The sequence below is a fragment of the Tamandua tetradactyla genome, chromosome 5 (genome assembly GCF_023851605.1).
Source record: "Tamandua tetradactyla isolate mTamTet1 chromosome 5, mTamTet1.pri, whole genome shotgun sequence".
In the NCBI taxonomy this organism is placed as follows: Eukaryota; Metazoa; Chordata; class Mammalia; order Pilosa; family Myrmecophagidae; genus Tamandua; species Tamandua tetradactyla.
The window spans coordinates 169,535,107-169,562,508 of NC_135331.1; the positions used below are offsets into that span (position 1 = coordinate 169,535,107).

The 27,402-nt window shown below is 37.1% G+C and overlaps 1 non-coding gene across 1 annotated transcript; it reads right to left on the bottom strand.

Annotated features, from left to right (window-relative positions):
* Nucleotides 1–4,267: 4,267 nt before the first annotated feature.
* LOC143685298 (U6 spliceosomal RNA) lies at nt 4,268–4,374 on the bottom strand. Its single transcript, XR_013176545.1, has one exon. It is a non-coding gene; the product is annotated as a U6 spliceosomal RNA (small nuclear RNA).
* Between the last annotated feature and the right edge of the window lie 23,028 nt (nt 4,375–27,402).

Sequence of the window (27,402 nt, forward strand, 5' to 3'; positions counted from 1 at the left end):
GGCTCCAATTTTAATATTGGACATTTCAATTATATGTAGAACATTATCATTGCTCATTTTAGCCATCCTAAAAAACTATCCTTTAAGGTAACTTGGTTGCCAGGGCTGTCCAATATTTCATACTTTGATCTGTTTTCTTATTTCATTGACAAATGTAATACTTATGAACTAACTTAATTTTTGCTGATAGGAATTCCAGTTATACTTTCTTTCTGACCGTTTGTTACATAGTAGACAGTATATGTTTGACATTACGTTTAAGATCAAACACCTCTTTGTTATCCTTAATATTGGATTGGATAATGATTGCCATATTTTTTTAGAATCTATGACTCCATGTAACATTTAGAACTATGTCAAAACTTTTTTGCATTCCTATGGACTCCACTCATTTTATTAAGGAATAAATTACAAGTTAAGGCACTTACGTATTGAGTTCAGATATAGAATTCCTCACATGTAATTTCTCTGGCTTGCTTATGAGTTAGAGTAGTAAATGAGGACTACACGCCCAATAGATTCATATTGTGGTCTCTTTCATATGGTATATCATCACCAACCACTAAGAGTTTTGCCACATAGATGACATTCATATGGATCTTCTCCTATACAAAAGTCCTTATGTTAACTAAAATAGTACTGATGACTAAAGGCACTAGCATATTGAATACAAACATAGTGTTTCTTCAGTAATTGGGTTTTCTGGTGTGTTTAAAGGGTAAAGCCATAAAGCTATGGCCAAAATCTCTTCTCTACTCAAAATGTCTAGTATGAGTTCTCTCATTCCATGCAAGGTCAAAACATTGACTGAAGGCTTTCCAACATTAATGACATCCATAGATTTGTCTCTCAAGTTTAAATGATTTCATGTTGTATAAGGATAGAAAAATTAAGGTTTCCCATATATATATATGACACTCCTATTGCTTTTGTCCACTGTGCATTCTCTCATGTTGACTGAGGGCAAAACTATGAGCAAAAACTTTCCTGCACAGATGACACTCATACGATTTCTCTCTAGTGTATGTGACAGAACTTTTTTCAACTGAATTTATTTTCTGTGCTTTGTATATATTTAACTTTTTGAGAACTTAAAGATGTATTTATACAACTTTTATAAATAATTTCAATTTGTGGTTAAATCAGTATCATAAAACATGCTTTTTCTCAGCACTGATTAAAAAAAACTTAAACAAAAAACATGCATTTGTGTCCTGATATAAGAATTTGTGCATTTTGCCCTCAAAAATCTATGGATGGGGCGGGCCACGGTGGCTCAGCAGGTAAGAGTGCTTGCCTGCCATGCCCAAGGACCCGGGTTCAATTCCTGGTGCCTGCCCATGTTAAAAAAAAAAAAAATCTATGGATGGTGATGAATACTCAACTATGTGATCATATTGTGAGCCATTGATTGCATATCATGTATGGACAGTGTGTATGTGAAGATTTGTCAACAAAAACATTTTTTAAAAATCACTGGAGTTTATTTTTATAATTTAAGATACTTGTTTCTACTTGATGCTGCAAGAGAAAAGATTTTTGGTGCTATTTTTAAGCACTTCTCTGTGATTAACACATTGCAGATATGGATGGATTTTATTCCCAGTAAATGAAAATCCAAACTATACTTAATAGACACTATAGTTCTCTAGTTCAGTGTTTTTAAAGTGTTAGAGATATCCTGATGTGCCATATGAAATTTAAATTCTCAAAAAGTTAAACTTCAGATCTACTGAAGCTCATGGGGTATCATACAGCACAGTGTTTAATGGCAAGGGTTCTGGAGAGGTGCCCAGATTTGGTTTTGTAGCTTAATAGTTGTGTGGATTTGACTTAATTACTTAACCTTAATTTTAGTGTCTGTAAATTGGAGATAACACTGTGACATAATATGTACTCAATAAATACTTGTTAAATGGATAAATGGTTTAATTAATTAATATACAAAAAATAAAAGATAATATCTAAACCTAAGAGTATTCTTGGGGGGAGGGAAACTTAACAAGAAAGATTCAGAGGTATAAGTAACCATATCATTCTTAAAGTAACCGCCCTTTTGGAACTAACAATGAGGCTTAGGATTTTTCTATTTCCTTTTCTGAATCTTGTGTAGTGCCCACATATTGCAGCTTGATCTTCAACTTGCACAATGCTTGACATTGAATGCCATATGATAGGCCCTCTACTCAACTGTACCCCATGGCACTTAGCAACATTTCCCTACCCCTTAACCAACATCATTCCTGTCAACTCTAACGAACACTCAGGGCTCTAACTGAGATCCTACAAAAGTTGCATATATTAAATTTACTTTTCAGAAGTCTAAAACCTCCAAATGGTTCATAGACCAGATAAGTCCTGAAACCCAGAGGTGCCAATCTCTCCAAGAACATCAACTAGTTCCATACACCTTTCCAAGAAAAAAAATGAGAATGGGTATACACCAAAAACCTGTAAAGATTGATAGAAGGATCAAAGTAGAAGAAAGGGTTATACCAGAGAAGACAGGTTTTAACAAAGGAGTATGACTGCTGAATCATTAATATTGATATTTCTTTTAGTTTCTAGTGTCTTGGAGCAGCTAGAAGGAAAATCCTAAAATTGTGGAACTATAACCCATACCAAACTCTGAAATCTGTTCTATAACTGCTTGTAATAATGTACTTTGAAATGTATTTCTTTTTTGTATATATGTTATATTTTACAACAAAAATGTTCAAAAATAAAAAATTTTAAATAGGCAAAGTATAGAAAAGTTTTGGTAATGGATGCTGGGAATTTAGCACAGCATTGTGAATGCAATTAACAATGTCTGTTTGCATCACTGCTTTCAGCCCTTATGGGGATATACCAAGTAGTCATATTCCTGGGTCATAGGGCAACTCGATATTTACTTTTCTAAGGAACTGCCAAACTATCTTCTATAGTGGCTGTACAATTATACATTCCCACGAGCAGTTCCTTACTGTTCCAATTTCTCCACATCCTCTCCAAATCTGTAGTTTCCTGTTTGATTAATAGCAACCATTCTTATGGGTGTGAAGTGATATCTCATTGCAGTCTTGATCTGCATTTCCCTTATAGCTAATGAAAACAAGTATCCCTTCATGTGTTTTTAGCCATCTGTATTTGCTCTTCAGGAAAATGCGTATTCACATCTTTAGCCCATTTCATAACTGGGTTGTTTATTCTTTTGTTGTTGAATTTTATGATTTCTTCATTTATGCAGGATATCAAAGCTTTATCTGATATGTGATTTCCAAATATCTTCTCCCATTGAGTTGGCTGGCTGTTCACCTTTTTGACAAAGTCCTTTGAGGCACAAAAGCATTTGATATTGACGAGTTCTCATTTATCTGTTTTTTTCTTTCAATGCTTTTACTTTGAGTGTAAAATTTAGAAAAGTACCTCCTATTACTAGGTCGTGAAGATGTTTTCCTATATTTTCTTCCAGGAATTATATTTAGGTCTTTGATCCACTTTGAATTCATTTTTGAATAGGGGGTAAAGTAACGGTCCTCATTCATTCTTTTGGCTATTGATATCTAGTTCTTACATGCCCATTTATTGAAAAGACTATTTTGTCCCAATTCAGTGCATTTAGAGACCTTGTCAAAGATCAATTGACCATAGATTTTGTGGTCTATCTCTGCACTCTCAAATCTATTCCATTGACCATTACTTCTATCTTTGTGGCAGTACCATGCTGTTTTGACCACTGTGACTTTATAATAAGCTTTAAAATCAGGAAGTCTTAGTCCTATCGCTTCATTCTTCATTTTTAGGATTTTTTTAGCTGTTTGAGCTCTCTTTCCTTTCCAAATGATTTTTTTTTTTTTTACATGGGCAGGCACCGGGAATCAAATCCGGGTCCTCTGGCATGACAGGCAAGCATTCTTGCCTGCTGAGCCACTGTGGCCCACCCCTTTCCAAATGATTTTAATAACTAACTTTTCCAAGTCTTCAAAGTAGGTTGTTGGAATTTTGATTGGTGTTTCCTAGAATCTGTAGATCAATTTCAGTAGAATTGACATCTTAACTACATTTAACCTTCCTATTCATGAGTAGAAAACGTCTTTCCACCTGTTTAGTCTTTGACTTCTTTTAACAATGTTTTGTTGTTTTCTGTATACAGGTCCTTTATATTCATGGTTAAGTTTATTCCTAGATACTTGATTCATTTAGTTGCTATTTTGAATGGAATTTTTTCCTTAATTGTCTCCTCAATTAGGTCATTGCTTATGTATAGAAACATTACTGATTTTTTTTTAATATGGAACGCTTCACAAATTTGCGTGTCATCCTTGTGCAGGGGCTATGCTAATTTTCTCTATATTGTTCCAATTTTAGTATATGTGCTGCCAAAGCAAGCACATTACTGATTTTTGCACATTAATCTTGTATCCTGCCACTTTGCTGAATCTGTTTATTCTCAAGCAGCTTCATCATAAATGTCTCGGGATTTTCCAAGTATAGTATCATGTCATCTGGAAATAATGAAAGTTTTACTTCTTCCTCTCTGATTTGGATGACTTTTATTTCTTTTTTGTACCTGATTGCTCTAGCTAGGACTTCTAGTACAATGTTGAATAATAGTGGTGACAGAGGACAACTTTGCTTGTTTCCAACCTTAGAGGAAAGGATTTCAGTTTCTCACTATTGAGTATGATGCTGGCTATGCGTTTTTCATATACGCCCTTTATCATATTGAGAAAATTTCCTTCAATTCCTACCTTTTGAAGTGTTTTTTTTTCAATCAGGAAAAGATGCTGAATTTTTTCAAATGCTTTTTCAGTGTCAATCGAGATGATTATGTGATTTTTCCCTTTCCATTTGTTAATGTGCTGTTTTACACTGATTAGTTTTCTTGTGTTGAAACACCTTTGCATTCTTGGTATAAACCCCACTTGATCATGGAATAATTCCCTTCTTTGAATTTCTTTGAATTTGCGTTGCTAGTATTTTTGTTGAGGGTTTTTGTATTTATATTCATTAGGGGATTGGCCTTGCAGCATCATTACCCAGTCTTGGTGTTAGAGTGATTTTACCTTCATAAAATGAGTTAGTGTTTTGGTTTGCTAATGCTGCGAGAATGCAATGTACCAGAAATGGAATGACTTTTAAAAAGGAAATTTGTTAAGTTGCAAGTTTATAGTTCTCTGGGGTTAGGTTTCATCTCTTGTCTACCCTTGGCTCTCTCTAGGTTCTGGCTTGCCTAGCATCTCATGGGAAGGCACATGGCTATGTCTGCTGTGCTCTGCCTGTGTCTAGGCATCTTTGCTCTCCCAGCATCTCCAAACATCTGTGTCTCTGTCAGCTTTGAAGCAACTGTTCTCCAAGCATCTGCATCTGAGGTTTCTCCAAAATGTTTCCCCTTCTAAAGGACTCTAGTAAACTAATCAAGACCCACCTTGGATGGGTGGAGTTACATCTCCATCTAATCAAAAGGCCACACCCATAATTGGGTATGTCATATCTCAACAGAAGTAATCTAATCAAAGGTCACACCTACAACTGGGTGTGTCAGCTGGGACCATGGAGGCAAGAAAGCAGTGGTATGATATGTTTAAGATCCTGAAAGAGAATAACTTCCAGCTGAGATTTTTTCATCCAGCCAAATTGTCCTTCAAAAATGAGGAGGAGATTAAAATTTTCACAGATAGACAAAGGTTGAGAAAATTTGTCAACAAGAGACTAGCCCTCCAAGAAATACAAAAGGGATTTCTGTTTACTGAAAGAAAAAAAAAGACAGGAGAGGGAGGTCTGGAGGAGGGCACAGATTGAAGAGTACCAGTAAGGGTAACTTAAAGGATAAAAAGAGAAAAAGAAAATATAGATCTGACAAACAAGAACCAAAGAATAAGATGATAGATTTAAGAAAGGCCTTTACAGTAATAATTTTGAATGTTAGTGGACTAAATTTGCTGATTAAAAGATGCAGATTGGTAGAATGGGCTAAGAAATATACATCGGTATGCTGCTTACATGAGACTCATCATAGACCCAGGGTGTATTGGTTTGAAACTACTATGTTTTCCAGAGAAGCCATGTTCTTTAATCCTCATTCAATATTATTGAGTGATATCTTTTTGATTAAGTTGTTTCCATGGAGATGTGATCTTCCCAGTTGTGGATGGGGCCTTCTGATTAGGTGGTTTCCGTGGAGATGTATCCCCAGCCATTCAAAATGGGTCACTTACTGGAGTACCTTAAGAGGGAGCCTTTGGAAAAAATTTCAGAGCTGACAGAGAGCCCAAACAAGACCCAGATGTTTGGAGGTGCAGAAAGAAAATGCCTCCAGGGAAGCTGTTTGACACCAGAAGCCAAAGACCCCAGCAGATGCCAGCCACATGCCTTCCCAGCTGACAGAGGTGCTCTAGACCCTTTGGCCTTTTTTGAGTCAAGGTATGTTTCCTTGGATGCCTAAGTTTAGACACATAGAGCTGTAAACGTAAAACGTAATACACTGCATTTTTAAAAGCCAACTCATTTCTGGCATATTGCATTTTGGCAGCTTTAAAAAACCAATACACAAGTATACAAATAGATTGAAAGTGAAAGGCTGGAAAAAGATTTTCCATGCAAGCTGTAACCAAAAGAAAGTAGGAGTAGCTATACCAATATCAGACAAAATGGACTTTAAATGTGAAGATGTCGTAAGAGACAAGAAAGGACACTATATAGTAATAAAAGGACAATTCATCCAGAAGAAATAAAAATCATAAATATTTATGTTCCCAATCAAGGAGCTCCAAAGCACATGAGCAAACATTGGCAAAACTGAAGGAAGCAATGGATGCCTCAACAGTAATAATAGGAGACTTCAATACACCACTCTCCTGTATAGATAGAACAACCAGACAGAGGATCAACAAAGAAATAGAGAACTTAAACAATTTGATAAATGAATTAAACCTGACAGCTATCTATATCTATATCTGTATCTATATCTATATCTACTTCTATTTCTATATCTACACCTTTATCTCTATCTATAGTTACATCCCAAAACACCAGGATACACATTCTTCTCTAGTACTCATGGAATGTTCTCCAGGATAGATCATAGGCTGAGGCACAAGGCAAGTCTTTATAAATTTAAAAAGAATGAGATTATTCAAAGCACTTTGATCACAACAGAATGAAGTTGGAAATCAGCAACCACCAAAGAACCAGAACTTTCAAAAATAAATGGAGGTGGTACAAGGGCAGTTCAATGATATAATTCTAACCTGCCATGTGGGATGCCCAGGTTTGATTCCTGTCCATGCACTTCCCAAACAAACAAAAACCAAACAAATAAAAATTCAGCAAAATGGTGCTGAACAGGGGATATTCACATGGAAAAAGAATGTAATGTGGCCACTACCATACACCATACAAATATTATATATGAAGATTAAATAATGTACTCTAAAACAACCAGTGGGTCAAAGAAGAAATTGCTAGAGAAATCAGTAAATATCTGGAGATGAATGAAAATGAGAATGCAACAGAACTTATGAGATGCAACATAGGTAGTGCTCAGAGGGAAATTTATTGCTCTAAATGCTTATATTAAAAAAGAAGAAAGTACGAAAATCGAAGACGTAACTGCTCCTCTGGAGGAACTAGAGAAAGAACAGCAGATTAAAAGAATTAAATGAATTGGAGAATAAAATAAAAATAGAATCAATGAAACCAAAATTTGGTTCTTTGAAAAAATCAGTAAAATTGATGAACCTCTAGCTAGGCCGATAAAGAGAAAAAAAGAGAGAGGATGCAAATAAATACAATTAGAAATGAAGAAATAAAAAAGTCATGAGGATATTATGAACAACTATACACCAACAACTTAGATGAAATGGATAAATTCCTAGAAACATACAAACAACCTACACTGACTCGAGAAGAAATGGAATATCTCAACAAATCAATCACAAGTAGAGATTCAATTATTCATCAAAAATCTTTCTACAAAGAAAAGTCCAGGGCCATATAGCTTCACAGGGGAATTTTATCAAACATTCAAAAAGAACTAACACCGATCCTGCTCAAACTCCTCAGAAAATTTGAGGAAAAAAGAATGACCTAAAGGTGCCAATTTGAAACTATTGTATACACAAGAAAAGTCATGTTTCAATACTGATCCAATCTTGTGGGGCCAGACCTATTGTTTAGGGCGGGAAACTTTGATTGGGTTGTTTCCATGGAGATCTGACACACCCAGTTGTAGGTGTGACCTTTGATTAGATTACTTCTGTTGAGATATGACATACCCAATTATGGGTGTGGCCTTTTGATTAGATGGAGATGTAACTCCACCCATCCAAGGTGGGTCTTGATTAGTTTACTAGAGTCCTTTAGAAGGGGAAACATTTTGGAGAAACCTCAGATGCAGATGCTTGGAGAACAATTGCTTCAAAGCTGGCAGAGACACAGATGTTTGGAGATGCTGGGAGAGCAAAGATGCCTAGACACAGGCAGAGCACAGCAGACATAGCCATGTGCCTTCCCATGAGATGCTAAGCAAGCCAGAACCTAGAGAGAGCCAAGGGTAGACAAGAGATGAAACCTAACCCCAGAGAACTATAAACTTGCAACTTAGCAAATTTCCTTTTTAAAAGCCATTCCATTTCTGGTACATTGCATTCTGGCAGCATTAGCAATCCTGCCACTTTCAGAATTTTCAACTTCTCTTCAACATTTGACAGCTGACTAATATATGTCTTGGAGTAGGTCTATTTGGATTTATTCTACTTGGGGTTCTTCGGGATTCTTTGATTTGTCTATTTATGTCTTTTATAAGGATTGGGAAATTTTTGCCCATTATCTTCTCAACTAATCTTACTAGCTCTTTATTCTTCTCTTCTCCTTCTGAAACACAAATGATTCTTATATTTATGCACTTTGTGTTGGCAATCATTTCCTTAAAATCCAATTCAAATTTTTCCATCTTTTTAGCCATTTGTCCCTTTGTGCATTTGAATTCAATTGTGCAGTCCTCTAGTTTATTTATTCTTTCCTCTGCCTCTTCACATCTGATGTGTGTGTGTTAAAACTAGTATACTTTTAATTTTTTCTACAGTATCTTTCATCTCTGTGATATCTGCTATTTTTCTACTTATTCTTTCATACTCTTCTTTATGTTCTTCTAGTGTCTTCTTGATATACTTTATGTCATTAACCAATCCATTAAATTTATTTAGGAGATTTGTATGAACATCTTTGATTAGTTACAAAGTCTGTGTCTGCTCTGGTGTTTTAATTTGGTCATTTGGCTGGATCATATCTGCCTGCATCTTCACATGTTCTATAATTTTCTGTTGACTTCAAGGCATTTGATTATCGTGATAGGGTTATTTTGAAAGTTGATTTCTCTCAATCATCTAAGATTTTGCATTTGCTTGGGTTTGCATTCAAGGTCTCCTTTCGCACTTGGCTTGCCAATAATTCCTTCCCAAACCAAGGCCTAAACCTCATGCAGGGGGTGCAACTCTTCTTGAGGATCTGTTTGAAGATAGAAAGATAGGCAGTTTGCCAGACTGCACTTTCTCTATCTTCACAGCAGATGGTGCTCTTGGGCCTCCTTTTCCCCTTAGGCCTGCCTCTCCCTGACTGCAGGGTGAGCTGGATGGAGACCTGGGGGAATTCCAGCCAGGTCTGCTGTTCTCAGCGCATGCTGAGAGCTGTCAACCCCAGAGCTAAGGGGTGGACAGTGGGCATCTCAGTGGTGATTCACCTGTGGGTCCAATGCGTCTGGTAGCCCCCAGGCTCCTGTTAGAACAACCTTGGGCAATGGGTCTGTATATGTCAGCTGCTCCTGTCCATAATCAACCTGGAAATGCATGCTGGCTAGACATGATGCAGGACACAGGATTCAGGGGCATGGAGGCACAGGGACGAAGGGCACATGGGCATGGTATAGGGACATGGGAGTAGCACAGGGGACTGGGGACACGGCACAGATGCAGCACTGTGTTGTGGGGCAGGGTACTGTGCAGTGCCCTATGGTATAGGGCACGGGGCGCAGGTGTGCAGGGCATGGAGTGGCATGGGGGCAAGGACTGCAGCACAGCACGGTGCAGGGGCACAGGCCACGGGTCAGGGTGTGGTGGTGCAGGACATGGTGCAAGGTGTGTGAGGCAAGGACCATGGTTCAAGTCTCAGGGACAGGGCACGGGTCACAGGGTATGGGGAGCATGTGTTGCAGTGCATGTGCTCTGGGCACGGTGTGACTAGATGTGGGGGCGCCAGATGAGGCATAGAGTGGTGCGTAATGTGGGGCATGGTGTATGGGGATGCAGGGGAGCAGGACACAGCATGGCTTGCTTCCTTGTTGCCACCTCCTCGTCTGTGCACTCCTGAAGGCTCCAGGCCTCCATATGGAATGTGGCATTTTGGGTTCTGTGAACTAGCTAGACGGCCTCTATGAGCAGGGAAAGCAAGTTTACTGGCTTCTGGGTTCCCCAAGGGAACTCCAGGATGTGGAGCTGATGGGGCTGATCTCCCAAGCTAGCTACGGGGTGGGGGTGGGGGTGGGGGGGTGCACATTCTTGGGTGCTGCCTCTTGTTCCCAGTTGAGTCTCATCCAAGCTCACTCACCCCATTCTCTGCATCCAAATTCCTCCCCCTTCCATCCAGGACATCCCTATGTGGTGTAGAAGGCCCTCTTAGTTCACTCACACCCTGGAACTGCTTAAAAAACAAAACCCTGGTTGTTTTCCTGCCACTTCTCTAGTTGTTCCTTGGAGCAGAGGTGAATTCAGCCTATCCTACTCATCCATCTTCCCAGAAGTCTCTGCCCATATTTTAAATTGGGTTGTTTGTCATTTTGTGATTGAGCTTTAGGAGTTCTTCACATTTTCTGGATATTAAATTCTTATCAGATACATGGTTGGCAAGTATTTTCTCCCATTGTAAGTTGTTTTCCACTCTTTTGATAATGTGCAATTGATATACAAAGTTTTTAATTGTTGTGCAGTCCCATATATTCATTTTTTTCTGTTGCTGTTTGCTCTTTTGGTTTGAAGTCTAAGACTTTAAGACTTTAAAGATAAAGACTTTTAAGATAAATCATAGTTTATTAAAAGGTCCTGAAGAGGGTGGGCCACAGTGGCTCAGCAGGCAGAGTTCTCGCCTGCCATGCCTGAGACCTAGGTTTGATTCCCGGTGCCTGCCCAGGCAAAAAAAAAAAAAAAAAAAAGGTCCTGAAGATATTCTTCTATGTTTTCTTCTGAATGTTTTTCAATTTCAGCTCTTATCTTTAAGTGACTGATCCATTTTGAGTTAGTTTTTGTATATGATGTGAAGTGGGGGTCTGCTTTCATTCTTTTGCATGTGGCTATCAGTTTTCCCAGCACCCTTGGTTGAAGAGACTGTGCTTTCTGCAGTGAGAGTACTTGGCATCCTTGTCAGAAGCAATTGGTCATAGATTTGTGAGCTTGCTTTTTATTGTTTTTCTTTCTTTACTTAAGGATTAGAACTTATAGAGTAGTTAGTTCACGGCACAATGGAAGATGCAGAACAGAAACATGTTTGACAGGAATAGGGCTTCCGTAGCATGAGTGACACCACACCTCAATTGCTAAAGACATCGATGTTGGGAAACACTGAAACTCCCCTTCTAACACTCAGGGTTACAGCCTGGAGAGTTAAGCAATACACTACTTCATACTGCAGACCTGAATTTAAGTGAGTTACAACTGACTTTTATGTAGGCTACCAAAGTGCACAAAAAAAGGAAAATAAAGGAATACGAAGGAGAAAGGAATCAACTCCTTGGGTATAATTATAATTCTGAAAGGATACAACAAATACATCAACACCAACTTATTTGGACAAAGCTAGGATAAATTTTTCACATAACTGCTTTCTTTTAAAAAAATTATACTTCAAAATGTCCATTGGCATTAATTTATTTAAAGTGGTAATTGGATTAATCAAAGTGATTACCTGCTTCAAAATTGTTTATCTTAGGAACGCCTTGTATCCTTTTTAAGGCTTTGATCATTTTCAAAGCCGATAGTGCTCAGAAACAAAGATGCTTTCTTTTTTTTAATAGTGTTTCTATTTTCATAGCTGAACTTTAAAACTGAGAGTAATGTTAAATATGAAATAGGCTGTAGAAATACTGAAGTTAGTGGAAAGTTTCCACATTTCGCTTAAGATGTGAAACTAAATAAACAATAATGTGGCTTTGCTATTCAGATTGATAAGAATTAAATGGTTATAAATAGTTAAAATTATAAAATAATCTAAAGTTATGCAGGGGCAGAAATCCAAATGACTAGGACTCATTTTGGGTCTCTTTTTCTTTCATAAGGATTTGATCATTGTAAACAGTGTGATGTGAAAATGAATGTATGGTTTTTATTTCAGAATTGAAGGTCATGTAAAGAAGAAGCACCTTCAGAAGTGTATACCTTGAGACATGAAAAGAACCAAAATAGCCATAATTATCTAATGTGAGCCCAAAAAATATTTTCTACCGGACTTTCCTGAACAATATTGCAGTCTCCTCCTTCAAATTTTCTAAGTTTTACATTTTTAGAAAAATATTTGATAGTTGAGTTTTTGGAAAACTTATAAAACCCTAGTTTCATGCATTTTAGGAATGGTTCCTCAGATGGCCCTATTGCACAGTGCTAAGTACATGGTAGATACTTAACAAACATCTACTATGTTAAAAAGTGCATTTGCTGTTCTAAGAAATGATCATGATGATGATTATTGAAAAAAAGTACTAATTTGTAGATTTTAAATAAAGAATGTAAGTTACTTACGTTAAAAAAAGTGAAGGTTAAATATGCTTATGAAACTGCATAGGCTCTCTCCGCATTCTCTCTGTGGATGGGTAAGATTTTCATTTTTTAATAATTTCTGAAGAAATTTTCTCAAAATACAAATTTCAATACTATATGGTTTGTTTAAAAAGTGTGTCAACAAAAGAACATTCCCATGCCAAAAAAAAAAAAGTAATCATTTTCATTCTGACAGGAGCACTATTTATAATTTTTTTTAAAATTAGAGAAATTGTAGATTTACAGAAAAATCATGTAAGAACAGTGTTTTCAGAAAAGGCATTTGACAAAATTCAGCATGTTTTCATGATAACACTTCAAAGGGTAGGAATCAAATGAAATGCTCACAACGTAATAAAAGGCATATATGAAAAACCTACAGCTAAAATCATTCACAATGGTAAGAGAGCGAAAACTTTCCCTCTAAGGTCAAGAACAAGACAAGGATGCTGTGCTGATTTGAAACTGATATGTACCCCAGAAAAGCCATGTTCTTCTTTTATTTAAATATTTTTATTAAGATATACATACACACCATACAGTCCATCCAAAGTATACAATCAATGGCTCATAATATCATCACATAGTCATATATTCATCACCATGATTATTTTTAGAACATTTGCATCACTCCAGAAAAAGAAAAAAAACATACATCCCATACCTCTCACCCCTCCCTCTCATTGCCCACTAGCATGCAATCTACCCAATTTTTTGTTCCCCTTATCCTCCCCTATTATTTATTTACCTTTTGTCATGGTTTTACTCACATGTATAAAAGGAGCATCAGACATATGGTTTTCACAATCACACAGTCACATTGTGAAAGGTGTATAATTATACGATCATTTTCAAGAATCAAGGCTACTGAAATACAGTCAAATAGTTTCAGGTACTTCCCTCTAGCTATTCCAATACACCATAAACTAAAAATAGGTATCTAGAAAATACGAAAAAATAACCTCCAGGATAACCTCTCAACTCTGAAATCTCTCAGTCACTGAAATTTTATTTTGTCTCAATTCTCTCTTCCCTCCTTTGGTCAAAAAGACTTTCTCAATCCCATGATAACAAGTTACAGCTCATCCCTGAGAGTCACGTCCCACATTGCCAGAGAGATTTACACCCCTGGACATGATGCCCCATGTAGGGGGTGGGGGGCAGTAAGTTCACCTGCCAAGTTGCCTTAGAGAGAGAGGCCACATCTAGGCAAAAAATGAGATTCTCTGGGGATGACTCTAAGGATAATCACAAGTACGTTTAGCATCTCCTTGGCAGGAATAAATTTCATAAGGGGGAGCCCAATATCAAGGGCTCAGCCTGTTGAATTGCTTGTGAGAATATCAGGAACTCTTTAGATGGGGAAGTTTGATATTTCCTCCTTTCTCTCCAGTCCCTCAAAGGGACTTTGCAAATACTTTTTTATTCTCTGATCAAATTATTCTGGGATAAATCAGGGCAAAACACTAACCGGTACAAACCAACAAGACCTTAGTCCCTACTCAAGATTCCATGTAATTATGGTGTTCAAATAAACTAACCATACAAGCTAAATTAGATAATGCACTACCCAAAATATAAATTTTGCACCAAATAAACACCCCTTCCTTTGGCGTCACACAGAAGTTGAAGTTTTAAGATGATCAATATCATCCCTTATCCTGTATTCTGATTTACCTTAGTCCTATCCAGATCAGCTTCATTCATATCTCTAGTCAAAGTCTGATCACTCTTTCAACTTTTGAAACAGTTGCTGTATGGGATAATGCTGACTTTCATAGTTTCAGAGCTCTAAGTCTGAGTCTCAAGTGTCACACAAATACCCCAAATTCCAGGGAATGACCAAGTTATACACAAATAGCTCTAAATAGAATTTAGAAATAACAGTTACAACTCCGAAATAGATGTGAATGCTATAAGAGCTTACGATCTAGGGCCCTTTACAATAGGGCCCAACCTGACAACCCATGCTCTTAACTTCAATTCAATACAGTTCATTCATATGAGTGCAGCATGATTATATATCTCTTCCTGACATTTCATTCAACATACTGTCCTCAAAGTTCATTCACCTAGTTGCATGCCTTACAAGTTCATTCCACCTTACAGCTACTCAGTAGCCTGTTGCTAGTATACATCCCATTCCTCAGTCGATGTACTCTTAGGCCACCTCCATCCATTGCAAATTGTGAACACTGCCGCCATAAACACCAGTGTGCAAATGTCCATTCATGTCCCCACTCTCAGCTCCTCCAGGTACATACCTAGCAACGGGGTTGCAAGATCATATGGCAACCCCACACCTAGTCTCCTATGGAACCACCACACTGCTCTCTGGAGGGGCTGCACCTCTCAGTTTCTCTAGCAACAGTGAATAGGTACATCTGTTTCTCCACATTTTCTCCAGCACTTGCATCTTTCTGTTCATTTTTAAACAGTTTTATTGACATATCGTACAATCCAACCTAAGTTAAAAATCAATGGTTCCTCCTTGAATAGGGCATAACATTTTGTAGGTTTTTCCAGAGTGATGCCCCGATAAATCTCAGAGTGATTTGAACAGTGAATAAGGAAGTATTTGCAAAGTCCCCTTGGGGGAATGGTGAGAAAGGGGGAAAATTCAACTTCCCCAAGTGAAGAATTCCTAATAGTCTCACAAGCAGTGTGGACAACCAAAGCAATAGGCTGAGCCCCCAATCTTGGGGTTTGTTCATATGAAACTTAACCCTGCAAAGGATAGGCTAAGCCTACTTAAAATTAGGCCTAAGAGTCACCCCCAAGAGAGCCTCTTCTGTGGCTCAAATGCGGCCTCTCTCTCTCAGCCAACATGACAAGCAAACTCAGTGCCCTTCCCCTCTCTACATGGGACATGACTCCCAGGGGTGTAAACCTTCCTGGCAATGTGGGAAAGAAGTACTAGAAGGAGCTGGAACTCAGCATCAAGGGATTGAGAAAACCTTCTCGACCAAAAGGGGGAAGAGTGAAATTCCAAACAGAGTTGAGAGGTTATCTTGGAGGTTATTTTTATGCATTAAATAGATATCACTTTTTTAGTTAAGGTGTAATGGAGAGGCTGGAGGGAAGTGCCTGAAAATGTAGAACTGTGTTCCAGTAGCCATGTTTCTTGCAGATGATTGTATAATGATATAGCTTACACATTGTGACTGTATGATTGTGAAAACCTTGTGTCTGATGCTCTTTTTACCTACCTTATTGACAGATGAGTAAAACATATCGATTAAAAATAAATAAATAATAGTTAAAATAAATTTAGTAGATTGAAATGCTAGTGATAGATGAGAGGGAGGGGTAGGGGGTATGGTATGTATGAATTTTTTTCTGTTTTCTTTTTATTTCTTTTTCTGAATGGAATCAAATGTTCTAAGAAATGATCATGATGATGAATATACAACTATGTGATGATATTGTGAGTTATTGATTATATAACAAGAATGGAATGATCATATGGTAAGAAATTGTGTTTGTAAGTGGATATGTGTCATAAATTTAAAAAACATAAAACTAACAGAACATTTTTTTAATTAAAAAAAAATCAATGATCCCTGGTTTAATCACATAGCCATGCCTTTGCCAATATAATCTAAATGAGAACATTCCCTTTTCTTCTGCAAAGCATCTCATACCCCTCTCACATATCCCCCACCTGCTGACATTTAGTTTTGGCATTTTGCCTTTGTTACATTCAGTGGAACCATATTACAATGTTACTGTTAACTTTAAACCTTAATTTGCATTGATTGTATTTTTTCCTGTATACCATTCCATTTTCAACACCTTGCAATGTTGACATTCATTTGTTTTCCTTCATGTGAAAACATTCTTATATTTGTATATTTAATCACTATCATTGTCCATTCTAGGTATTTCTAAGTTATCCCATCTCAGCCTTCATCCTCTATCTTTCCTTCTGGTGTCATACATGTCCCCAGCCCTTCTCCCTCAATCATACTCACATTCAGCTTCTTTCAATGTATTTATTTTATTATGCTACCATCAGATAGTATTGTACTATCCATTTTGGAACCTATGCAATCAATCTGTATTGTACAGAACCTGTACAATCTGTATTTCTTCAGCACCAAATACCCAATCTCTACCCTCTTTCTATCTCCTGATAACCTGTGTTCTTGACTTCAACTCTCAAAGTTCATTCATTAATGTTAGTTCATATTAGTGAGACCCATAGAGTATTTGTCCTTTTGTTTCTGGCTAAATTCACTCAGCATAATGTTCTCAAGGTTTATCCACAGTTATTAGGTACATCATGACTTTATTCTATCTTACAGCTGTGTAATATTTCATCATATATATATATATATACCACAGTTGTTTAGTCACTCATCCATTGACAGACATTTGAGCAGTTTCCATATCTTGGCAATTATGAATAATGCTGCTATAAACATATGTGTGCAAATGTCTACTTGTATCCTTGACTTCAGTTCCTCTGAATATATACGTAGTAATGGAATTGCTGAATTATATGGCAATTCTATACTTAGCTTCCTGAGAACCGCCAAACTGCATTCCAGAGTGTTGCACCATTTTACATGCCCACCAACAGTGAATAAGTGTGCTCCTTTCTCCACATCCTCTCCAGCACTTGTCATTTTCTGTTTGTTTGTTTTATAATGGCCCTTCTAGTGGATGTGACATGATATCTCATCGTGGTTTTGATATGCATCTCCCTAATAGCCAGTGAAGCTGAGTATCTTTTCATATGCTTTTTAGCCATTTGTATGTCCTCTTCTGAAAAATGTCTGTTCATTTCTTTTGCCCATTTTTAAATTGGGTTGTTTGTCTTTTTGTTGTTGAGTTGTAGAACCCCCTTATGTATCCTGGATACTAAACCCTTATATAAAATCTGGTTTCCAAATATTGTCTCCCATTGCATAGGCTGCCTTTTTACTTTCCTGACAAATTCCTTTGAACACAAAAGTGTTTAACTTTGAGGAGATCCCATTTATCTATTTCTTTTATCATTGCTCATGCTTTGGGTATAAAACCACCTTCTATCACCATATTTATAAGATATTTCCTTATGTTTTCTTCTAAAAATTTTATGTTCTTAGCTCTAATGTTTAGGTCTTTGATCCATTTTGAGTTACTTTTTGTATAATGTATGAGATATAAATCCTCTTTCATTCTTTTGCAATGGATATCCAGTTTTTCAAACACCATTTTTTGAAGAGGCTGCTCTGTCCCAGTTGGATTGGCTTGACCGCCTTATCATCAATTGTCTGTAGAGTATAGGGTCTATTCCTGAACACTTGATTTGATCCCATTGGTCAGTATATCTATCTTTATGCCCATACCATGCTGTGTGGTTTTTTTTTTTTTTTTATCACTGTGGCTTTGTAATATGCTTTAAAGTCAGGTAGTGTGAGACCTCCCACGTCATTTTTCTTCCTCAAGATATCTTTAGCTATTCAGGGCACCTTGCCCTTCCAAATAAATTTGGTTACTGGCTATTCTACTTCTGCAAGGTAGGTTTCTGGACATGTTCTTCTAATACAATCTTGTGGGGGCAGAGCTATTGTGGGTGGGAACTTTTGATTAGATTGTTTCCATGGAGATGTGACCCTGCCCATTCAAGATGGGGCTTAATCCACTTACTGGAGTACTTTAAGAGGAGACATTTTGGAGAAACCCAGACACAGAAATATGGAGATTCTAAACCAAAAGATAAAACCCAGAGTCGCCCCAGAGAAGCTAACTGAGGACCAACAGATGCTTAGAGAGAAAGCCACTGGAATCAGAAGCTGAAAGCAATGGAACAGGAGCAATGACAAGAAGATGCTGGTCATGTGCCTTCCCAGCTGACAAAGTTTCTCTGGAAATTCTTCCTCTGAGAAGGTATATACTTGTTGATGCCTTAATTTGAGCACTTCCATGGCCTTAGAACTGTAAATTTATAACTCAATATATCCCCTTTTTTAAAAGCCCATCTATGTTTGGAATATGGCATTCTGACAGCATTAGCAAACCAAAACAGATGCCGTCAACAACATTGCTCTCTTCAGCTTTGTGCTATAAGTTCTAGCTACAGCAATTAGGCACGAAAAAAAATAAGTGGCATCCAAATAGGAAAGGAAGAAGTAAAACTGTTACATTTGGATATGACATAACCCTATATTTAGAAAATCCAGAATAGGTGATAGCAAAGCAACTTGAGCTAATAGGCAAGTTCAGCAAAGTGGCAGGATACAAGATCAACACACAAAAATTAATGGTGTTTCTGTACACTAGTAACAAGCTATCTGAAGAGGAAATCAAGAAAAAAATCCATGTACAATACCACCTACAAGAATCAAATATCTAAGAATAAACCTAACCAAGGAGGTAAAGGACTGATACACAGAAAACCAAAAAACATTGCTAAAGAAATAAAAAAGACATGAATAAATGGAAAGATATTTCATGTTCATAGATTGGAAGGCAAAATGCCATTAAGATGTCAATTCTACCCAAATTGATCTACATATTCAAGCAATACCAAGCAAAATTCCAACAGACCATTTTTCAGAAATGGAAAAGTAATTATCAATATGATTTGGAAGGGTAAGGGGCTCCTGATAGCCAAAAACATCTTGAAAAAGAAGAATGAAGTGGAAGGTATCATGCTTCCTGACTTTAAATCATATTATAAAGCCACAGTGATCAAAACAGCATGGTAGTGGCATAAACATAAACTTATTGATCAGTGTACTTAAAATGAGAGTTCATAAATAGAGCTTTGTATTTATGATCAATTGATTTTTCATAAGGCTCCTATGTCCAGTGAATTCAGACAGAACAGTCTCTTCAAGAAAAGATATTGTGATAACTGAATATCAAGAACCAAAAGAATGAAAGAGGACCACCATCTCACACCCTATTAAAAAACTAACTCAAAATAGAGCAAAGGCCTAAAAAAATAAGAACCAGTACCATAAAACTCCTAGAAGAAAATGTAAGGAAACATCTTCAAGATCAAGTGATAAGCAGTAGTTTCTTAGACTTTACACCCAAAGCACAAGCAATGAAAGAAAAAATAAACAAATGGGAACTCCTCAAAATCAAATACGTCAGTGCTTCAAAGGACTTTATGAAAAGGGTGAAAAGACAATATGTGCAATGGAAGTAAATATTTGGAAACCACATATCTGGCAAGGGTTTGATATCCAGTATATATAAAGAAATCCTACAACTTAATTAAAAGACAAACCACCCAATTTCAAAATGGGCAAAAACATGAATAAATGTTTTTCTAAGAGAAAGTACAGATAATTAAAAAGTGCATGAAATGATGTTCAGCTCCACTACCTATCATGGAATGCAAATCAAAACCACAATGAGATATCATCTCACATCTGCTGGAATGACTGCTATTAAACAAGCAGGAAATGATATGTGTTGGAAAGCATGCGGAGAAATTGGAAAACTCATTCACTTCTGGTGGGAATGTGAAATGATGTAGCCTCTGTGGGGGATGGCTTGGCTGTTCCTCAGGAAGCTAAATATAGAATTGCCTTATGACCCCACAATCCTGTTCCTCAGGATGTAACCCATATTTAATGCCTATGAGTTTACATATAACTAATTCATATCAGAGAGATCATACAATATTTGTCTTTTTGCGTCTGACTTACTTCACTTACATAATGCCTTCAAGGTTCATCCACATATCCATGTTGTCATGTGCTTCAGGACTTCATTACTTCTTATCACTGAATAATATTCCATAGTTGTTTCCATCTTTTGGCGATTGTGAACAATGACACCATGAACATCTGTGTGCAGATGTCTTTTTGTGTTCCTGTTTTCAGATCTTCTGGGCATAAACCAAGTACAAAATTGGCTAACGATATAAATAGACATTTTTTGAGGAGCAGATACATGTGGCTATGAAGCACATAAGGAGATGCTCATTTTCACTAGCTATAAGGGAAATGCAGTCAAGAATACAATGAGACACCACCTCATACCTATAAGAATGGCTGCAATTAAACAGGAAACTACAAATATTGGAGAGGATTTGCAGAAATTGGAACACTTATGCACTGCTGCTGGGAATGTATAATGGTACAGCCACTATTGAAGACAGTTCAGTGGCTCCTTTGACAACCAAATATCGAGTTACCTCATGGCCTGGCAATACTACTACTTGGCATATACCCAGAAGACCTGATAGCAGTGACACAAACAGACATTTGCACACCAATGTTCATAGCAGCATTATTCACAATGGCCAAAAGATGAAAACAATTCAAGTGTCCATCAACAGATGAGTGGATAAGCAAAATGTGGTATATACATATGATGGAATGTTACCCAACATTAGACAAAATGATGTCCTGAAGCATATGACAAGATGGATGAATCTTGAGGACATAATGCTGAGTGAAATCAGTCATACACAAAAAGATGCATACTGTGTGATTTTGCTTGTATGACCATGGTAAAGGTAAACTCAGAGACTTACAATACAGAATATAGGAGAACTAGAGATACACACTAGAGATGGGTGAAGAGTTAACGAAAGAGGTTGAACATAAATGTAAGGGAATGGATAGAAGTGAAGGACTTAGTGGGTCTATAAATAATATTGCCATATTGAAGGTGAACATGATTGAAAGGGGTGGTATAGAGCCATGAATCCCACTGATTAACACTACAAATATAAATAAGTTCTTGCATGAATTACTTCAAAGGTATGAATCTTGTACAAAGAGTTTCTAATACCGGGGTCTAGGAGGGAAGTACTATTGCATGCTGTTCTAGTTTGCTAGCTGCCTTAATGCAATATACCAGAAATGGAGTGGCTTTTAAGAGGGGGAATTTATTAAGTTACAAGTTTACACTTCTAAAACCATGAAAATGTCCCAATTAAAGCAAGGCTATAGAAATTTCCAATCTAAGGCATCAGGGAAAGATACCTTGGTTCAAGAAGGCCAATGACATGCAGGGTTTTCCTCTCAACTGGAAAGATGTACGGTTAACATGATAATGTGTACTAGCTTTCTCTCCAGGCTTCTTGTTTCATGAAGCTCCCCCAGTGATGTTTTTTTTCCTTCATCTCCAAAGGTCTCTGACTGCATTGGCTCTCATGGTTCTTGTGGTTCTCTTGCTCTCTCAGATCTCAAGCCTTTTAGAAAATGTTTCCTCTTTTAAAAAATTTCCAGTAATCAAGACCCACCTTGAGTGGGTGTAGTCACATCTCTATCTAATCAGGGTTAATACCCACAATTGGGAGAGTCACATCTCTATGGGGATAAACTAATCAAGTTTCCAACCTATAGTACTGAATAGGGATTAGAAGAAGCAGATGCTCCCACAAGATGGATCAGGATTAAAACATGGCTTTTCTAGACAAACCACCCAATTTCAAACTGGCACACCTGCTATGGGCTATGTTTAACAGGAAGACATCAACAGCACACGGCAATACAAGGGGTAAATAATTGTAGGGGAAAGAAAGAGAGTTAAGGGGAGGTTTGTATTTTCTATTTGGTGAGTGTGCAGTTTGAAACTACTATGTACCCCAGAAAAGACATGTTAGAATACTAACACAATCTTGTAGGGACAGCCATTTCATATAATCCTGATTCAATATTGTGGCATGGAAACTTTTAAGTTGATTATCTCCACAGAGATGTGATGTGCTCAGTTGTGGGTGTGGACTTTGATTAGATGGAGATGTGACTCCAGTCATTCAAGGTGGGTCATGATTAGTGTATTCAAATCCTTTAAAAGGGGAAATATTTTGGAGAAACCTCAAATGAAGATGCTTAGAGAACACTCGCTTCAGAGCTGACAGAGACATGGATGTTTGGAGATGTTTGGAGTGCTGACAGAAAGAGCAGATGCCTAGACACAGGCAGAGACCAGCAGACATTAATATGTGCCTTCCCATCAGATGCTAAACAAGCTAGAACCCAGAGTTGCATCCTGGATATATTAAGTAAAGGCCCAAAGATGTTTAAAGAGGAAACAACTGGCATCAGAAGCTGGAAGCAATAGAACCAGAAACAAGGACCAGCAGATGCCAGCCACATGCCTTTCCAGCTGACAGAGGCGTGTTCCAGATGGCATCAGCCTTTCTTGAGTGAAGGTAATCTCTTGTTGGTGCCTCAATTTGGACATTTTCACAGCCATAGAACTGTAAACTTGTAATATAATAAATTCCCCTTAAATAGATATTTCATTTCTGGTATATTGTTTTCCAGCATCATTAGGAAACAAATACAATGAGGGTGTGTTTACTGGTTATTTTTACCTTGGAAACAACAAAGATTATTTAAAATTGAGAGTGTTGATCATATCACTAGGTAGGGATAATGTAAGACAGGGAATATTGACTATGGACATTATACATGATGCTCAATGGATGGTGGTGACTGAAGGATACATTAACTGAGAAGTAAAATGGAAAATTGTGTTGTATACATATGATCAAATATTGTATTGCTACAGAAAGGAACAAAGTTGTGAGGCATGCAACGTTGTGAATGAACCTGTGGGACATTATGTGATGCAAAATGCACCAGAAACAAAAGAGCAAACATTGTATGGTCTCTTTTAGAAAATACTTATGAGAAAAGTGAGGCCTAGATTGTAAGCTCTTATAGCAGTCACATTTAGTCCAGAGCTACAATTTTTATTTCTAAATTTTGAGATGTTGTGCTATATATGTTTAACCTGGTATTTCCCTGGAACTTTGGGTACCTGTGTGTTCTAGTTTGCAAGCTACCAGAATGCGATATACCAGAAACAGAACAGCTTTTAAAAAGGCGAACTTACTAAGTTGCTAGTTTACAGTTCTAAAGCTGTGAAAATATCCAAATTAAAGCAAGGCTATAAAAATGCCCAATCTAAGTCATCAGGGAAATATACCTTGGTTCAAGAAAGCTGATGAAGTTCAGGGTTTCTCTCTTAACTAGAAAGGCACGTGGTAAACATGGCGAAGTCTGCTAACTTTCTCTTTAGGCTTCTGGTTTCATGAAGCTCCCCCAGAGGGTATTTTCCTTCTTCATCTTCAAAAGTCTCTGGCTGCATGGGTTCTCGTGGCTCTGACACTTTTCACAAAATGGTTCCCTCTTGAAGGGCCCCAGTAAACCACCCCACCTTGAATAGATGGATTACATCTCCATGGGAATAATAAAAAAATCTCCCACCCAGCAATATTGACTGAGGATTAAAGGACATGGCTTTTCTGGGGTCCACAACAGATTTAAATCAGCACACTGTGTGACATCTAAAACTCAGAGTAGGAGTTCTGCAGGTCTGATCAGCATTGCCACATACAACTGCTAAAGAAATTGAAAAAGAGATCAGGTTTCAATTAGAAATAACAATGAAGCCAATAGGATCCGGACTAAGGTAAATCAGAATATAGGTGTAAGAATGACATTATCTCTATTTTAGAACTTCACCTACTATATGAGAGCAAAGGAAGACAGGTTTGTTTTGTCCAAAACCTAAATTTTCTGTAACACATAATCCAACTCAACACGTCTGGACACATCATTTAAACAACCCAAACCCAGGGAGCCTAGAATGGGAGTGAGGGCTTGTAATTCTGTGTAGCTTAATGCAATGCCTGGACATATCCCAGTGTGTGTTGAGCAGGTAATTTTAAAATATTGGCAAAGTCCCTTAAGGGGTGGGAGGAAAAAAATGTGGAACTATTAAGCTTTATCACTGGGGAAACCCCTGACACTGTCTCAAACATTAAGGACTCCCAAGTCTGTAGGCCAAGCCCTTGATCTTAAGGGTGGTCTTGTGAAGCCTATTTCTGTAGCACAGAAGCTTAGCCTGCCTATAGTTATGCCTAAGAGGTACTTCCAGAGGTCCTCTTTTTTATTGTACAATACAACATATATACAAAGCAAAGAAACAAAAAAGCAATAGTTTTCAACTATTGCACTCTTCAACAAGTAGTTTCAGGACAGATCCGAGTTTGTCATGGGCTAAAATAATGTCCTCTCAGATTTTTCCTTCTAGCTGCTCCAGAACTTTGGGGACTAGAGGGAATATATATGATTTTTATCATCACTTATTTTCTTTTTGTGAAAAATAACATATATACAAAAAAAGCTATAAATTTCAAAGCACAGCACAACAATCAGTTGTAGAGCAGATTTCAGAGTTTGGATGGGTCACAATTCCACTGTTCCAGGTCTCTACTCCTAGCTGCTCTAAGATATTGGAGACTAAAAGAAATATCAGTATAATGATTCAGCAATCATACTCATTTTTTAAACTCTGCCTTCTCTGTATGACTCCATCACCACCTTGGCTCAAGGAGGCTCGATTTGGGAAGGCATGTGTCTCGTGTCAGCTGGTCCTTGTTCCCATTTCCAGTGCTTCCAGGTTCTGATGCCAATGGTTTCCTCTCTAAGCGTCTGTGGGCCTTCACTTTAACTGCTCCAGGACAAAACTCTGGGTTTCATCTCTCAGCTTAGCATCTGCCAGGGCCATAGATTTCTTCTCTTCAGGTTCTGGCTATTTCTGTAAGTTCTTCTTTAGTACTCAGACTATTTTTGTCTCAATCTCCAAACATCTAATCAGGTCTGAGGTTTCTTCAAACTGCTTCCCTTTTTAAACGATTCTAGTAAACTAATAAATACTCATCTTTAATGGGCAGAGTCACATCTCAATCTAATCAAAAGGTCACAACCATAATTGGGCATGTCACATCTCCGTGGAGATAATCTAATCAAAAGTTTCCAGTCTACAGTATTGAATAAGAATGGAAAGAAATGGCTGCCCCTATAAGATTGAATCAGGATTAAAACATGGCTTTTGAAAGTATATAATACTTTCAGACCAGTACAGTATTGCATTGAATCTGTAGACCAATTTAATTAGAATTGATATCTTAATGTATTTAGCCTTCCAAACCACGAGCATGGAATGTTTTTCCATTTATTCAGGTCTTCTTTTAGCAAAGTTTTGTGGAGTTTTCTGCGTATAAGTCCTTTACATCCTTGGTTAAATTTATTCTTAGATATTTGATTCTTTAAGTTGCTATTGTTAATGGAATTTTTTTCTTGATTTCCTCTTCAGCTTGCTTATTATTAGTGTATGAAAATGCTACCAATTTTTCCATGTTGATTTTGCATCCACCACTTTGTAAAACTTGTTTATTAGCTCTAGTAGCTTCTTGGTAGGTTTTTTTTTTTTTTTAAACTTTTAGTATATGAAATCACGTCATCTGCAAACAGTGAAAGTTTTACTTCTCCCTTTTCAATTTGGGTGTCACTTATTTCTTTTTCATGTCTAACTGCTCCGGCCAGAAATTCGAACATGCTGTTGGATAACAATGATGACAGTGGGCATCTTTGACGTGTTCTCAATCTCAGAGGGAAAGCCTTAAGGCTCTCAGTGTTGAGTACAGTGGTAATTGTGGGATTTTCATATAGGTCTTTATCATATTGAAGAAGTTTCCTTAGATTCCTACCTTTGTGTTTTTATCAACAAAGAATGCTGAACAAGAAGCCTGGAGAGAAAGCTAGCAGACATCGCCATGTTCACCATCTGCCTTTCCAGTTGAGAGAGAAACCCTGAACTTCACTGACCTTTCTTGAGTGGAGGTAACCTCTTGTTGGTGTCTTAATTTGTACATTTTTATAGACTTGCTTTAATTTGGACATTTTCATGGCCTTAGAACTATAAACTTGCAACTTAGTAAATTCCCTCTTATAAAAGCAAAAAAATAAATAAAATAAAGCAGTGAGTGAAAAAAACAAATTGCAGAGGAAAAAACAGTATGCATAAAAGCATTTAAGTTAAGTTTTAAATCATGCAAAGCAGCATTTCATGTTATTTCAGGATACATACATATGTAGTAAAAATATAAAGTATAAATAAATGCATGGAAGAAAAAAAAGAAAGAATGCTGGATTTTGATAAATGCTTTTCTGTATCACACAAGATATCATGTCATTTTCCCCTTAGATTTGTTAATATGCTGTATTACATTAATTTATTTCCTTATATTAAGCCACCTTTGTATACCTGGAATAAAACCCACTTGATCATGGTGTATATTTATCTTAATGTTCTGATGGATTCAATTTGCTAGCATTTTGTTGAGGATATTTGCATTCATATGCAATAAAGAAATTGTTATGTAGTTTTCTTTTCCTATAGTATCTTTCTCTGGCTTTGGTATTCAGTGTTGTTGGCCTTATAGAATGAGTTAAGTAGTGTTCCCTCTTCTTCAATTTTTTTTGAAGAGTTTGAGCAGGATAGGTATTAATTCTTCTTGGAATATTTGTTAGAATTCACCAATGAGGCTGTTTGGTCCTGGGCATTCTTTGTTGATGGGTTTTTGCTTGTCATTTGTTTGAGATTTTCTGTTTCCTCTAGAGTTAGTGTAGGTTGTTCCTGTGTTTCTAAGAATTTGTCCATTTCATCTAGGTTGTCTGACTTATTGGCAAGCAGTACTTTTGAAGTCTAATGGTGAAGAATTAAGTTCCATTAATGTGTCTATGTACGATGGAGAGTTTTATCCTGTTTTAAGTCTTAAATTTACTAAATGTGTCAAGGTTATAATTTTAAACAATAATTTTCTTCATTGCAAATTCCCCATTATTGTTTTAGAATCTGGTCT